The 13,114-nt window shown below is 50.9% G+C and overlaps 1 long non-coding RNA gene across 1 annotated transcript in view; it reads left to right on the top strand.

Moving 5' to 3' along the window:
• The first annotated feature begins 237 nt into the window (after positions 1 to 237).
• Positions 238 to 13,114, top strand: part of LOC149434816 (uncharacterized) — a 30,198-nt gene continuing 17,321 nt past the window's right edge. Inside the window, exons 1-2 of the long non-coding RNA XR_016308617.1 lie at positions 238 to 367; positions 10,152 to 10,248. This is a non-coding gene — a long non-coding RNA (uncharacterized LOC149434816). The remainder of the gene's footprint in view (positions 368 to 10,151; positions 10,249 to 13,114) is intronic.

Below are 13,114 nucleotides of genomic sequence, written 5' to 3'. Positions count from 1 at the left end.
TCCATGTAGGGACCTGAAGTAATGACTGACCGCCATCAGCTCCCCTCACCATTCATGGAGGGACCTGAGGTAATTGACTGACCGCCATTAGCTCCCCTCACTATCCATGGAGGGTCCTGAGTTAATAACATCCTTCGTGTTTCTCTAACAGACTTTCTCTCCATCTTCTCTATGTTACTGTCACACTATGAAAGAACACTCTCACTGCTTCACAGTCACGCGCACCTCAACCTGTGACGGGAGCGCGCTCGGCTCTCCAGCCTTCCCACAGTGCAGAGCAAGGGCGGGAAGCTGTGACTGAGGAGAAAAAGGGGGAGGAGGAAGAGGCGGCGGGACAAGATGGCGGCCGTGTGCAGAGAGTTGTGAGGTAATACTGCGGGACTGGCTGGGAGTTCACAGGGCCGGAGGAGGGAGGAGAGGACTGTTCTGGTCTTCGGTCCGTGACAAGGCATAGAACCGTGTACGGAGGATGGGGATCCTGAGGGATGGGATGCAGGACATTATTGGGGGGCTGAGGGAGAACATGGGGGGGATACTACAGGACATGAAGGGCCTGAAATCAGGAGAAACGCTTCTCTGTGTGTATAATTATTTTTTATTAAAATGCATATTAATGAGGCATAGAATTTTAAATAAATATAAAATGCAAAAATTGTGTTCTGTTATTAAATATTTAAAAAACAATTTTAAAATAAAATATATATATTGTATAATATTATCTATATTTACACAGAATTACACAAAGGGCCTCACATAATATTACATGACAAGATGGAAGGCAACTGGAGACTTTAGACCTAGAGGAGGCTGGCAAGGGGGGTGCGGACGTGGGATGGGAGAGTGCCGGGGGGGGGGAGGAGACGTAGGATGGGAGAGTGCTGGGGGGGGTGGAGTACGTGGGACGGGAGACTGCTGGGGGGGTGGAGTACGTGGGACGGGAGACTGCTGGGGGGGTGGAGTACGTGGGACGGGAGACTGCTGGGGGGGGGGTGTGGGACGGGGGGGGGAGACGTAGGACGGGAGACTGCTGGGGGGGTGGAGTACGTGGGACGGGAGACTGCTGGGGGGGGGGTGTGGGACGGGGGGGGGAGACGTAGGACGGGAGACTGCTGGGGGGGTGGAGTACGTGGGACGGGAGACTGCTGGGGGGGTGGAGTACGTGGGACGGGAGACTGCTGGGGGGGGGGGGTGGAGTACGTGGGACGGGAGACTGCTGGGGGGGGGGGTGGAGTACGTGGGACAGGAGAGTGCTGGGGGGGGTGGAGTACGTGGGACGGGAGACTGCTGGGGGGGGGGTGGAGTACGTGGGACGGGAGAGTGCTGGGGGGGGGGGGTGGAGTACGTGGGACGGGAGAGTGCTGGGGGGGGGGGTGGAGTACGTGGGACGGGAGAGTGCTGGGGGGGGGGTGGAGTACGTGGGACGGGAGAGTGCTGGGGGGGGGGGGATGGAGTACGTGGGACGGGAGAGTGCTGGGGGGGGTGGAGTACGTGGGACGGGAGAGTGCTGGGGGGGGGATGGCGGACGTGGGACGGGAGAGTGCTGGGGGGGTGGCGGACGTGGAACGGGAGAGTGGCGGATGTGGAACAGGAGAGGGGTGGTGGCGGATGTGGGACAGGAGAGTGCCGGGGGGAGGTGGTGGCGGACGTGGGACAGGAGAGTGCCGGGGGAGGGGGGTGGCGGCGGATGTGGGACAGGAGAGTGCCGGGGGGAGGGGGTGGCGGACGTGGGACAGGAGAGTGCCGGGGGAGGGGGGTGGCAGCGGATGTGGGACAGGAGAGTGCCGGGGGGGTGGCGGACGTGGGACAGGAGAGTGCCGGGGGGATGGCGGACGTGGGACAGGGGGGAGGCGGACGTGGGACAGGAGAGTGCCGGGGGGGTGGCGGACGTGGGACAGGAGAGTGCCGGGGGGGGTGGCAGACGTGGGACAAGAGAGTGCAAGGGGGGGGGGGTGGTGGCGGCGGACGTGGGACAGGTGAGTGCCGGGGGGGTGGTGGCGGACGTGGGACAGGAGGGGTGGTGGCGGACGTGGGACAGGAGGGGGGGTGGCGGACGTGGGACAGGAGGGGGGGTGGCAGACGTGGGACAGGAGGGGGGGGTGGCGGACGTGGAACAGGAGGGGTGGGGGCGGACGTGGGACAGGAGAGGGGGGGGGCGGACGTGGGACAGGAGAGGGGGGGGGCGGACGTGGGACAGGAGAGGGGGGGGGGGCGGACGTGGGACAGGAGAGGGGGTGTGGCGGACGTGAGACAGGAGAGTGCCGGGGGGTGGGGTGGCGGACGTGGGACAGGAGAGTGGGGGTGGTGGATGTGGGACAGGAGAGTGGGGGGGGTGGCGGACGGGGGACAGGAGAGTGGGGGGGGGTGGCGGACGTGGGACAGGAGAGTGGGGGGGGGGTGGCGGACGTGGGACAGGAGAGTGGGGGGGGGGTGGCGGACGTGGGACAGGAGAGTGGGGGGGGGGGTGGCGGACGTGGGACAGGAGAGTGGGGGGGGGTGGCGGACGTGGGACAGGAGAGTGGGGGGGGTGGCGGACGTGGGACAGGAGAGTGGGGGGGGGGGTGGCGGACGTGGGACAGGAGAGTGGGGGGGGGGGTGGCGGACGTGGGACAGGAGAGTGGGGGGGGGTGGCGGACGTGGGACAGGAGAGTGGGGGGGGTGGCGGACGTGGGACAGGAGAGTGGGGGGGGGGTGGCGGACGTGGGACAGGAGAGTGGGGGGGGGTGGCGGACGTGGGACAGGAGAGTGGGGGGGGGGTGGCGGACGTGGGACAGGAGAGTGGGGGGGGTGGCGGACGTGGGACAGGAGAGTGGGGGGGGGGGGTGGCGGACGTGGGACAGGAGAGTGGGGGGGGGGGGGGTGGCGGACGTGGGACAGGAGAGTGGGGGGGGTGGCGGACGTGGGACAGGAGAGTACATGGGAAACACTGTGCATGCATTTTTGATGCAGAAATAAAACGCACTGCACATGTGAAGTAGCCCTGAACCCAAATCATAAAAACTATTGAATGCCGTATTACATGCTGTTTATACTCACTCACTATGGGATTCGTTGTCTGCATTCTGCAAAAAACCTGGTTGATCCTTCTGTTCTCTGTCCCCCCTTCTGTCCCCCCTTCTGTCCATGTCCCCACTGCAGTTGGGGAGTTTGCAAAGCAGTGTTGCTGCACATGCTCAGTTTTCAGTGAATTTCTTTGCTGAGCACTTCCTCCCTGAAACATCTAAGCAGCCCATGTGACCACAGAGTCACACATGTGGGTGTATACACAGTTTTAACCACTCCCTCCTCCATGGCCACTAGCCAGCGTAACACAATGGAGTGGGATATCACATCTTGATTGATGGAGGCTTCACCTCCCTGTTCTAAGGCACAGGCTGGGGGGGCATGAGTGGCCAAAATCTGCCCAAAACATGTTATTGCCAAAAATAAAGATTGGATTTAAAAAAAAATATATATATATATGTGTGTGTATGACAATATAAAGCAGTTTATTTATGTTCTTACTCTGTATCTCAAAGGCCGCTTTTTTTTTCCTTTACTTTTTAATTCAGAACATGTTTCCAATAGCAGAGAGGTAGACGCTTCTCCTGTTTGTTTCCCTGCAGACAGGCTAGGAAAGAGCTGGGTCATGTGACGGCTGTATACCCAATAGGAGAGAACACACAGACGTACCTCAGTTTACGAATTTAATGCGTTCTCCGGGACGTTTCATATTGCGAAAAAATTGGTAAACCGAAATGTGGTTTCCTATAGGAATGCATTGAAAACCAATTCCAGGTCAAAAAAAAAAGGCATAAATACTGTACAGGGACATGATTAAAAATTTCCAGAATGGCTCCAACACCTCCACACTCGGCGCCACGTGCTACCCACAGACTCCAGCATGCACGCGGCCGGCGCTATAAACCTCCCAGACTCAATTCATTCTGGAGAAACTTGGTTCGTATTGCGAAAAAAATTCCTGAATGCATTGAAAACCAATTAATCCGTTCCGGAGGTCAGAAAAAAGTAAAAAAAAAAAAAACCTCTTTATAAAGAGCACTTTAACCACCTCCCGCCCGCCATATAGTCCAATGACGGGCGCAAGGCGGTTCTCTCGTCATATGACGTCCTCCCATTCTCACCGTGCATGCGCGGCTCAGGGAGCGCGCAGCGATCGGCGGTGCGCCGTGTCCCTCGGACACAGCGGATCGCCGATCTACGGAAAGAGACGAAGATGTTGGCTCGGTCATGTGATCAGCTGTGTCCAATCACAGCTGATCACATGTAAACAGGGAAATGCCGTCATTTCTCTCCTCACGAGCTGTCACGCTGACAGAGGAGAGGAGAGCCGATAATCGGCATTCCGCGGAGGGGACATGTACACTGATCATCAGGGCACTGATGATCAGTGTGGCCCCAGAAGTGCCACCTGTCAGTGCTGAACAGTGCCACGTGCCAGTGCCACATCAATGCCACATATCAGTGCCCATCTGAGCTGCCTTTCAGTGTCACCTATCAGTGTCATGTATCAGTGCTGCTTTTCAGTACCCATCAGTGATGCTTGTCAATGCCCATCAGTGCCACCTACCAGTGCCTCCTCATCAGTGCCACCTATCAGTGTCCATCAGTGCAGCCTCATTAGCGCAAATCAGCGAAGGAGAAAAATCACTTATTTACAAAATTTTACAACAAAAACTAAGAAAAAAACGTTGTTTTTTTTTCCCTAAATTTTCAGTGTTTTTTGGTTTAAGAAAAAATAAAAAACCCCGAGGTGATTAAATACCACCAAAATAAAGCTCTATCTGTCACAAAAAATTGATAAAAATTTCATATGGGTACAGTGTTGCATGACCGCGCAATTGTCATTCAAAGTGTGACAGCGCTGAGAGCTGGAAATTGGCCTGGACAGGGAGGGGGTATACGTGCCCTGTAGGCGAGGGGTTAAAGGCACGGCGCAATGATGCTCAGTAAATGAAGCTAAGTTTTTGTTGTTTTGTTTTTTGTTCTGTTTTTGGTTTTTTTTTGTGTTTGTTGTCTTGTTTTTTGTTTTGTTTTTTGTTGTCTTGTTTTGTTCTGTTTTTTGTCTTGTGTTTTGTTTTTTTTTGTTTTTGTTTTTTTTTTTTAATAAAATTACAGTGCTGCCAGCCCGCACTGAAAGAGAAGGAAAAGGAAACAAGTATTTGGCATCACTTGATCATGCTTTGGGTTAGGTTAGAGCAGCCTATTGAAATGATGGGGCTGCCATTCGCTGTACTGAAAATTTTATATGACCCCCCCCCCCACCCCCTGCCTATTATTTATTTATATATATACATATATATATATATATTATTATGCACTACCTTGGTATGCCTCACCATGACGCGGGAGTGTAAATGAGCCCTATAACATTTCAGGCAGTAATATTTATTACACCTGTTCCATCATTCCTTTTTTGTTCTTCTGAAATGCTTCTTTTTATCGCACATGTAAGTATTCTAATTGCATGCTAGCTGACTAAAAAATTCTGACCAGTAAATATTTTCTAAAATTCCAAGCCGTACAATTCCCCCCCCCCCCTCTAATTATAGTCTTTTGCTCAGCCAAGCAGGTAAATGTGACCTTGCGTTTACACGGCGCTGTATTTGAAGTGTGCGATAGCATCAGCGGAGGGCTTCCTTAGGACATTTACTATAATTGGCAGGGATTACGGCAAGGGGCGTGATTGCAGGTAAAGGTTGTGGCCCCTGCCTGTGTGCTTCTTTGCATGCGCTGTTTGTCTTGTAGAAATCCTACACGGTGAATAGCAGCCCGGCATAATGGCGAGGACTCAGCCTTGAGGCCTGTGCCAGGTTTTTTTTTTCCTGCCCTGTTTATGGTTTGTTTCTGTACACCCAGGTGAGATGGGTTGGCGGGGGGGGGGGGGGGGGGGTGACTTTGATATCGGCTCCTAGTGACTTGTTCATACAGATTTTCAATGGCCTTCTAGAGGAAACACAAGGCGTGATGTTTTTCTGTTTACTTTTTGATTTATGGAGTTGATCTTTTATTGTTTATTCTCTCAACACCGGCTTCGTTATTAATTCAAGATTTTACTCGCAGACATTTGTAAGAAAAGGACAAAAGTGCAAATAAACTTTTATGTGCCAGGCCAGGGAAGTAATCTTTCAATAGGGATTTATTTGTTACTTTTACACAGATTTAGAGCCTGTGCACGTGGCCCTATATACATACTGCGTTGTGGCGTGTTGCTCTTGGTGAACAGGGAGCATGGAACAGACAGGATTAGGTGTGACAACAGTAAATTTTCCCAATTCTGCCCTGATAATTCAGAAAATGAAGAAATATGGTTAGCACTTCCGCCTGGCAGTACTAGGGTTTGAATCCCGGAACGGCACCTCCTGCCTGGAGTTTGCATGTTCTCCCTGTGCCTGTGTGGGTTTCCTGCGGTTACTCTGGTTTCCTGCGGTTACTCTGGTTTCCTCGCGGTTACTCTGGTTTCCTCGCGGTTACTCTGGTTTCCTCGCCGGTACTCTGGTTTCCTCGCCGGGTTACTCTGGTTTCCTCGCCGGGTTACTCTGGTTTCCTCGCCGGGTTACTCTGGTTTCCTCGCCGGGTTACTCTGGTTTCCTCGCCGGGTTACTCTGGTTTCCTCGCCGGGTTACTCTGGTTTCCTCGCCGGGTTACTCTGGTTTCCTCGCCGGGTTACTCTGGTTTCCTCGCCGGGTTACTCTGGTTTCCTCGCCGGGTTACTCTGGTTTCCTCGCCGGGTTACTCTGGTTTCCTCGCCGGGTTACTCTGGTTTCCTCGCCGGGTTACTCTGGTTTCCTCGCCGGGTTACTCTGGTTTCCTCGCCGGGTTACTCCGGTTTCCTTTCACACTCCAGAGTAAATGGGAGGAAACCAAAGACATGCTGGTAGGTGAATCGGCTCCTGTCTAAATTGGCCCTAGTATGTGTATGTATGAATGAGTTGGGGACCTTAGATTGTACGCTCCTCGGGGGTGGGAACTGATGTGAATGTACAATATATATATATATAATTATACAGGATTTATATTATTATTATACAGGATTTATATATCATTATTATTATACAGGATTTATGGCGCCAACAGTTTGCTCAGCACTTTACAATATAAGGGAGACAATACAGCAACAATACAGATCAATACAAGAGGGATAGGAGGGCCCTGATCCTGGGAGCTTACAATCTAGGAGTAAAGCGCAATGTAATTTGGCGGTTCTATACAAGTACCTGAAATAAATTATAATAAAAATATAGTAATATTATATATAAGGCCCCTTTCACATGGGGTGGACTCAATCACGATTAGCAGGAGATCTTTGTGCTGATCCCCCTTCTCATTGGAGCAGAGCGAGCAGGTGACACATCCGTGTCTTCTCAGTATCTGCAGAGCCCTTTACGCTCTGTGGGTGCCCGGGAGTAAACGGATTCCGCTGTCCGTTTACACCCGGCTACCTCTGATCCTCTCTGCCTATGTGGAAGAGAATAGAATCCTCTTCCCCTCAGCAGCAGCAACAAATTGATATGATCCTAATCGGCATTCCTTTTTAGCACATGAGCACTGATTTGCTCCTTGTACTATTTCTTCCACGGCCAGTTTCAGTTGTGCTAAAAAGGGGTTGCAAGAGGCTGCCGCCAAAAAAATCCAGTTGCTTACACTGCTTGAATTAGAAAAAAAAAAAAAATGGCACTGAGCCGGTGTCCACACTGATGCGGTGCGGAATTCACATCGGTTTCTGTGGGATTTCCGCACTGCATCATAATCACACCCCGTTCATACGAATCGCTGCAGGGAGAATGTCACCAGCGCACCGAGGATCACCAATATGGGTCCAAAAGTTTTAATGAACGATCGCATAGTTACAGCAAGGCAACGTTTCGGAGTCTCGAAGGACCCCTTCATCAGTCATGTGACCAGGCAACGTTTCGGAGTCTCACAGGACCCCTTCATCAGGCATGTGATCAGGCAACACAGTGGAACACCGATCATCGGACAATCAGTGATCACATGCAGAGTAGTAAGCAAGATGTCACTTCTGACATCATTGCTTACTACCTGTGAAATCTGTGAATGATCACAGAGGTCACATGGTACAGGGCTATTCACAGCAGTCTTGTACCATGTGACAAGCTGTGACCAATCACAGCTCACACAGTAGTTCTCAATGGCTGCAAAAATGCTGCCAGAGAGGAGGAGAAATGATTGCTTTTACAGCCTTTATGGGTGTAAAAGCAATCAGTGTGTAAAAAAAAAAAAAAATAGTCACCCCCCCACAAGTAGTACAGTGTCACCATGGTGATACTGTACTGCTAGGGTAACAGTATGTAAAAAAAAAAAAAACCAAATAATATAAAAATGTAAAAAAAAGTTTAAAAATTATATATATAATTATATATATATTATATAATTATATTTTTGGTTATAAACTAATTTGGTTTTTTTTTATTTTTTTTTTACTAAAATAACAGAATAAATTTTGGCCAAGATTTATGATGAAATATTATTTATTTGCAAAATGTTATAAGAAAAACACTTTTTTTCAAAATTTTTGGACATTTTCATTTACATAGCAAAAAAATAAAAATCCCAGCGGTGAATAAATACCACCAAAATAAAGTTTTATCTGTCTCAAAAAAATGCTAAAAAAAATTCATATAGGTACAGCTTGCATGAGTGCGATAGCACTGAAAGCTGAAAATTGGCCTGGGCAGGAAGGGGGTGAAAGTGTCCGGACTGGAAGGGGGTGAAAGTGTCAGGACTGGAAGGGGGTGAAAGTGTCAGGACTGGAAGGGGGTGAAAGTGTCCGGACTGGAAGGGGGGGAAAGTGTCCGGACTGGAAGGGGGTGAAAGTGTCCGGACTGGAAGGGGGTGAAAGTGTCAGGACTGGAAGGGGGTGAAAGTGTCAGGACTGGAAGGGGGGGAAAGTGTCCGGACTGGAAGGGGGGGAAAGTGTCCGGACTGGAAGGGGGGGAAAGTGTCCGGACTGGAAGGGGGGGAAAGTGTCAGGACTGGAAGGGGGGGAAAGTGTCAGGACTGGAAGGGGGGGAAAGTGTCAGGACTGGAAGGGGGGGAAAGTGTCAGGACTGGAAGGGGGGGAAAGTGTCAGGACTGGAAGGGGGGGAAAGTGTCAGGACTGGAAGGGGGGGAAAGTGTCCGGACTGGAAGGGGGTGAAAGTGTCCGGACTGGAAGGGGGTGAAAGTGTCCGGACTGGAAGGGGGGGAAAGTGTCCGGACTGGAAGGGGGTGAAAGTGTCCGGACTGGAAGGGGGTGAAAGTGTCCGGACTGGAAGGGGGTGAAAGTGTCCGGACTGGAAGGGGGTGAAAGTGTCCGGACTGGAAGGGGGTGAAAGTGTCCGGACTGGAAGGGGGTGAAAGTGTCCGGACTGGAAGGGGGGGGGGGAAAGCTTCCGGACTGGAAGGGGGGGGGAAAGCTTCCGGACTGGAAGGGGGGGGGAAAGCTTCCGGACTGGAAGGGGGGGGGGGAAAGCTTCCGGACTGGAAGGGGGGGGGGGAAGCTTCCGGACTGGAAGGGGGGGGGAAGCTTCCGGACTGGAAGGGGGGGGGAAGCTTCCGGACTGGAAGGGGGGGGGGGAAGCTTCCGGACTGGAAGGGGGGGGGGGAAGCTTCCGGACTGGAAGGGGGGGGGGGAAGCTTCCGGACTGGAAGGGGGGGGGGGAAGCTTCCGGACTGGAAGGCGGGGGGGGAAGCTTCCGGACTGGAAGGCGGGGGGGGAAGCTTCCGGACTGGAAGGCGGGGGGGGAAGCTTCCGGACTGGAAGGCGGGGGGGGAAGCTTCCGGACTGGAAGGCGGGGGGGGAAGCTTCCGGACTGGAAGGGGGGGGGGGGGAAAGCGTCCGGACTGGAAGGGGGGGGGGGAAAGCGTCCGGACTGGAAGGGGGGGGGGGGGAAAGCGTGCGGACTGGAAGGGGGGGGGGGAAAAGCGTGCGGACTGGAAGGGGGGGGGGGGAAGCGTGCGGACTGGAAGGGGGGGGGGGGGAGCGTCCGGACTGGAAGGGGGGGGGAAGGGTCCGGACTGGAAGTGGTTAACATGTCACTACCGCCACTCTATCCAGAACTGATGAGTCCATTTTTCTTTAGGGTTTTTTTTTTAAATATGCTTTGTAGATATTGTAACCAAAGTATCTCAACATCCTTTTTATTTTGCAGCATTCCTGAGCCCATCTTGTTCAATTTGGCGACTGAGTGAGTGAACGTTCCAGATTTGGCCTGTTGCATTTATCCAGAACACATCAGGACTCGCACGGTAAGTAAATGGCTGTGTTTGCTGACCGATAGTAGTTACCTGATTTATTTAGCGCACATACAATCAATAAATCGCATTTTGCTGGCATGTCACTCGGGTGGGGGGGGCAGTTAAATACTCACCTTTTGCTCCAACAGTCTGACACTCGCGAAGTCCATGCTGGCACCTTCACCCTGGCTTCTTCTGGGTGCCAGCCATCTTGATTGGCGGGTGTGGGGTGGCGTCACTCCCGCACAGGAGGGTAGTCAGCCCTGCACGCAGGAAGTGTGCCGGAATATACACAGAGCTACGCATTTGTAGTGCAGTGTGCACTAGAAGGGATGGAGAACAGGCAGATACGTGTGTGCAATGTCTCTTCTGCAATACAATCCCTGCCTGCTCACTGTTTTTAACCGTTTTGCCTTCAGTTCTTTAACTGATTTTAAATTTGAATGAAGGACTATATGTAGACAGTGAACGGCTGATATCTTCAAAGAATGACAAGTAGAGAATCTAATACCAGATTCACTATTCATTAAAGGATAAGTTCACCTTTGCAACCTGTTTTAGGATGAAACATGTAACATGTTCTTGGCTGTTGTTTTGCTATCACCATGCTCCTGGTCAGCCAGCGAACTAAACAGAATGGCTTTTTGTACTGCTTCTTTCACACTCCAACCCTGCTGCATTGGGACTGCAAGAGGTCAAATGCAGTTGCTTGTATTAACTAATTGCCGACCGCAGATAGCCGAATGACGGCTGCACTGCGGCCGGCCAGTTCTGGGTGGACATCATATGACGTCCTCCCAGAACGTACGGGGGGCGCGCATCCGGCGATCTCCATGATCGTTGTGTCCTACGGACACAGCTGATCACGTGACGTGGTAAAAGGCCAATCACAGCGGCCTTTTACCACGTGATCAGCCGTTTCCAATGACACGCTGATCACCGGGAAAATGCAAATGCCGGTTCTCGGCTGCACTTTCCTCACACTGTCAGATCGTGAGGAAAGTACTGCCGAAAACCGGCAGTTGTCAGAGCGGGGATCGGCACCGATCATCAGGGTCACTGACCACCAGTGCCCTGATGATCGGTGCCCAGCAGTGCCACACACAAGTTCCGCCCACCTGTGCCACCCAGCAGTGCGCCCACCTGTGCCACCCAGCAGTGTCACCACTTGTTCCCAGTAGTGCCACCTACCTGTTCCCAGTAGTGCCACCTACCTGTTCCCAGTAGTGCCACCCACCAGTGCCCATCAGTGCAGACAGTCAGTGCCCAGCAGTGATGTCAGTCAGTGCTACCTATCAGTGCTGTCTATCAGTACCCATTATCAGTGTCGCCTATCAGTGCCACCAATCAGTGCTGCATATCAGTGCCACCTATCCGTGACACCTCATTAGTGCCCATCATTGCTGCCTATCAGTGCCCATCAGTGACGCCTATCAGTGCCCATCAGTGCTGCCTCATCAACGCACATCAGTGAAGGAGAAAAATTACCTGTTTGAAAAATTTTATAATAGAAACAAAAAACTTTTTTTTTTTTTTCAAAATTTTTTGCACTTTTTTTGCTTATAGCACAAAAAGTAAAATGCCCAGCAGCGATTAAATACCACCAAAAGAAAGCTCTATTTGTGAGATAAAAATGATAAAAATTTAATATGGGTACAATCTTGCATGACCGCGCAATTGTCAATCAAAGTGCGACAGTGCTGAAAGCTGAAAATTGGCCTGGTAAATAAGGGGGTATAAGTGCCCGGTAGGCAAGTGGTTAAAGTGGAACTCTGAAAAAATATTTAATTTTTAATTTAGATTGGTCCAGAGAAGTGTTATCTAATGATTTGCCACCTACGTCCAGATGGCGGCTGGGGATGCTAAAAATTTTAGTTTTCCTCTGGTGGATGCTAGCGTCAGCTGTGAGCTGGGAATATACGATTAGAAAATCAACCGATCGGTCATCCAATGACCGAGAGGCATTCAGTCGTTGGCTGAAATCATGGCCCACATTAACCAGTCTAAAAAAAATTGTTCGGCGGGCAATACGTAGTGTTGATGTCTTCGTACAAGTGGAAGTGATGCGGTGTGCGTGTGACCTTGTAGCCACGCCCTTCCGCCCAGAACGAGCGATATACACAACAATGAGTATAATATCGTTCATGACATGACCTATATACATAAATAGTGATACATAAAATATAATCTGCAGAATTCTGGTTTCATCATCTCATTAGGCCAGTCAACTTTTAACATTTGGATTTTTCGTTCGTGTTGACGAAGATTCCTCGGACATAAACATCCGGGTCATCTTCTGTTTCCGCTCACGCGTGATAGCGCTTGATAGATTTTTTTTTTTTTTTTTGTACGACCGTCATACCACCGCAGAGAAAATCAGTCGTTCGTATGCGAAACGAAAAAAGTTTTTACTGTTGTTTAACCGGATTTTTTCGTTAATATCGTTATCGGTTAAAACATCCTGCTCATCAACCAAGAGAAAATCGTTCGATCAGTGGTTCCGCCAAATTTTTCATACGATTTTCTTATCGTGTATGCGGGGCATCAGACTTGTGTTCCAGGTCCAGTACAGCGGTGAGAGTCGGTCACTTGCTCTATCCTTGTTCGTTCATAAATCTTCTAGTTCTTTTCTAGATGAGATGATCCCATGGCTATGCACCTCTTCTTCTGTTTTCCATTCACAGAGCACATTGTATAGAAATCTCTAATTTTCTGCAGAACATTCTTCTTGTCTACAGTGGTACGATATGCAGGGTTTGTTTTTGCTTGGATTTAATGGAATATCTACTAATAACCCTAAGTTTTACTGCACAAATATTATTTGCCTCCCATCTATTTTGACTTTTAAACTGTATTTAGTTTTTTTTGTTTTTTTTTG

The sequence above is a fragment of the Staurois parvus genome, unplaced genomic scaffold (genome assembly GCF_062004578.1).
Source record: "Staurois parvus isolate SC_StPar_1 unplaced genomic scaffold, SC_StPar_1.0 ptg001669l, whole genome shotgun sequence".
Taxonomy (NCBI): Eukaryota; Metazoa; Chordata; class Amphibia; order Anura; family Ranidae; genus Staurois; species Staurois parvus.
Note: the sequence above shows the minus strand (reverse complement) of the source record. Positions and strands in the feature narration are given on the sequence as shown.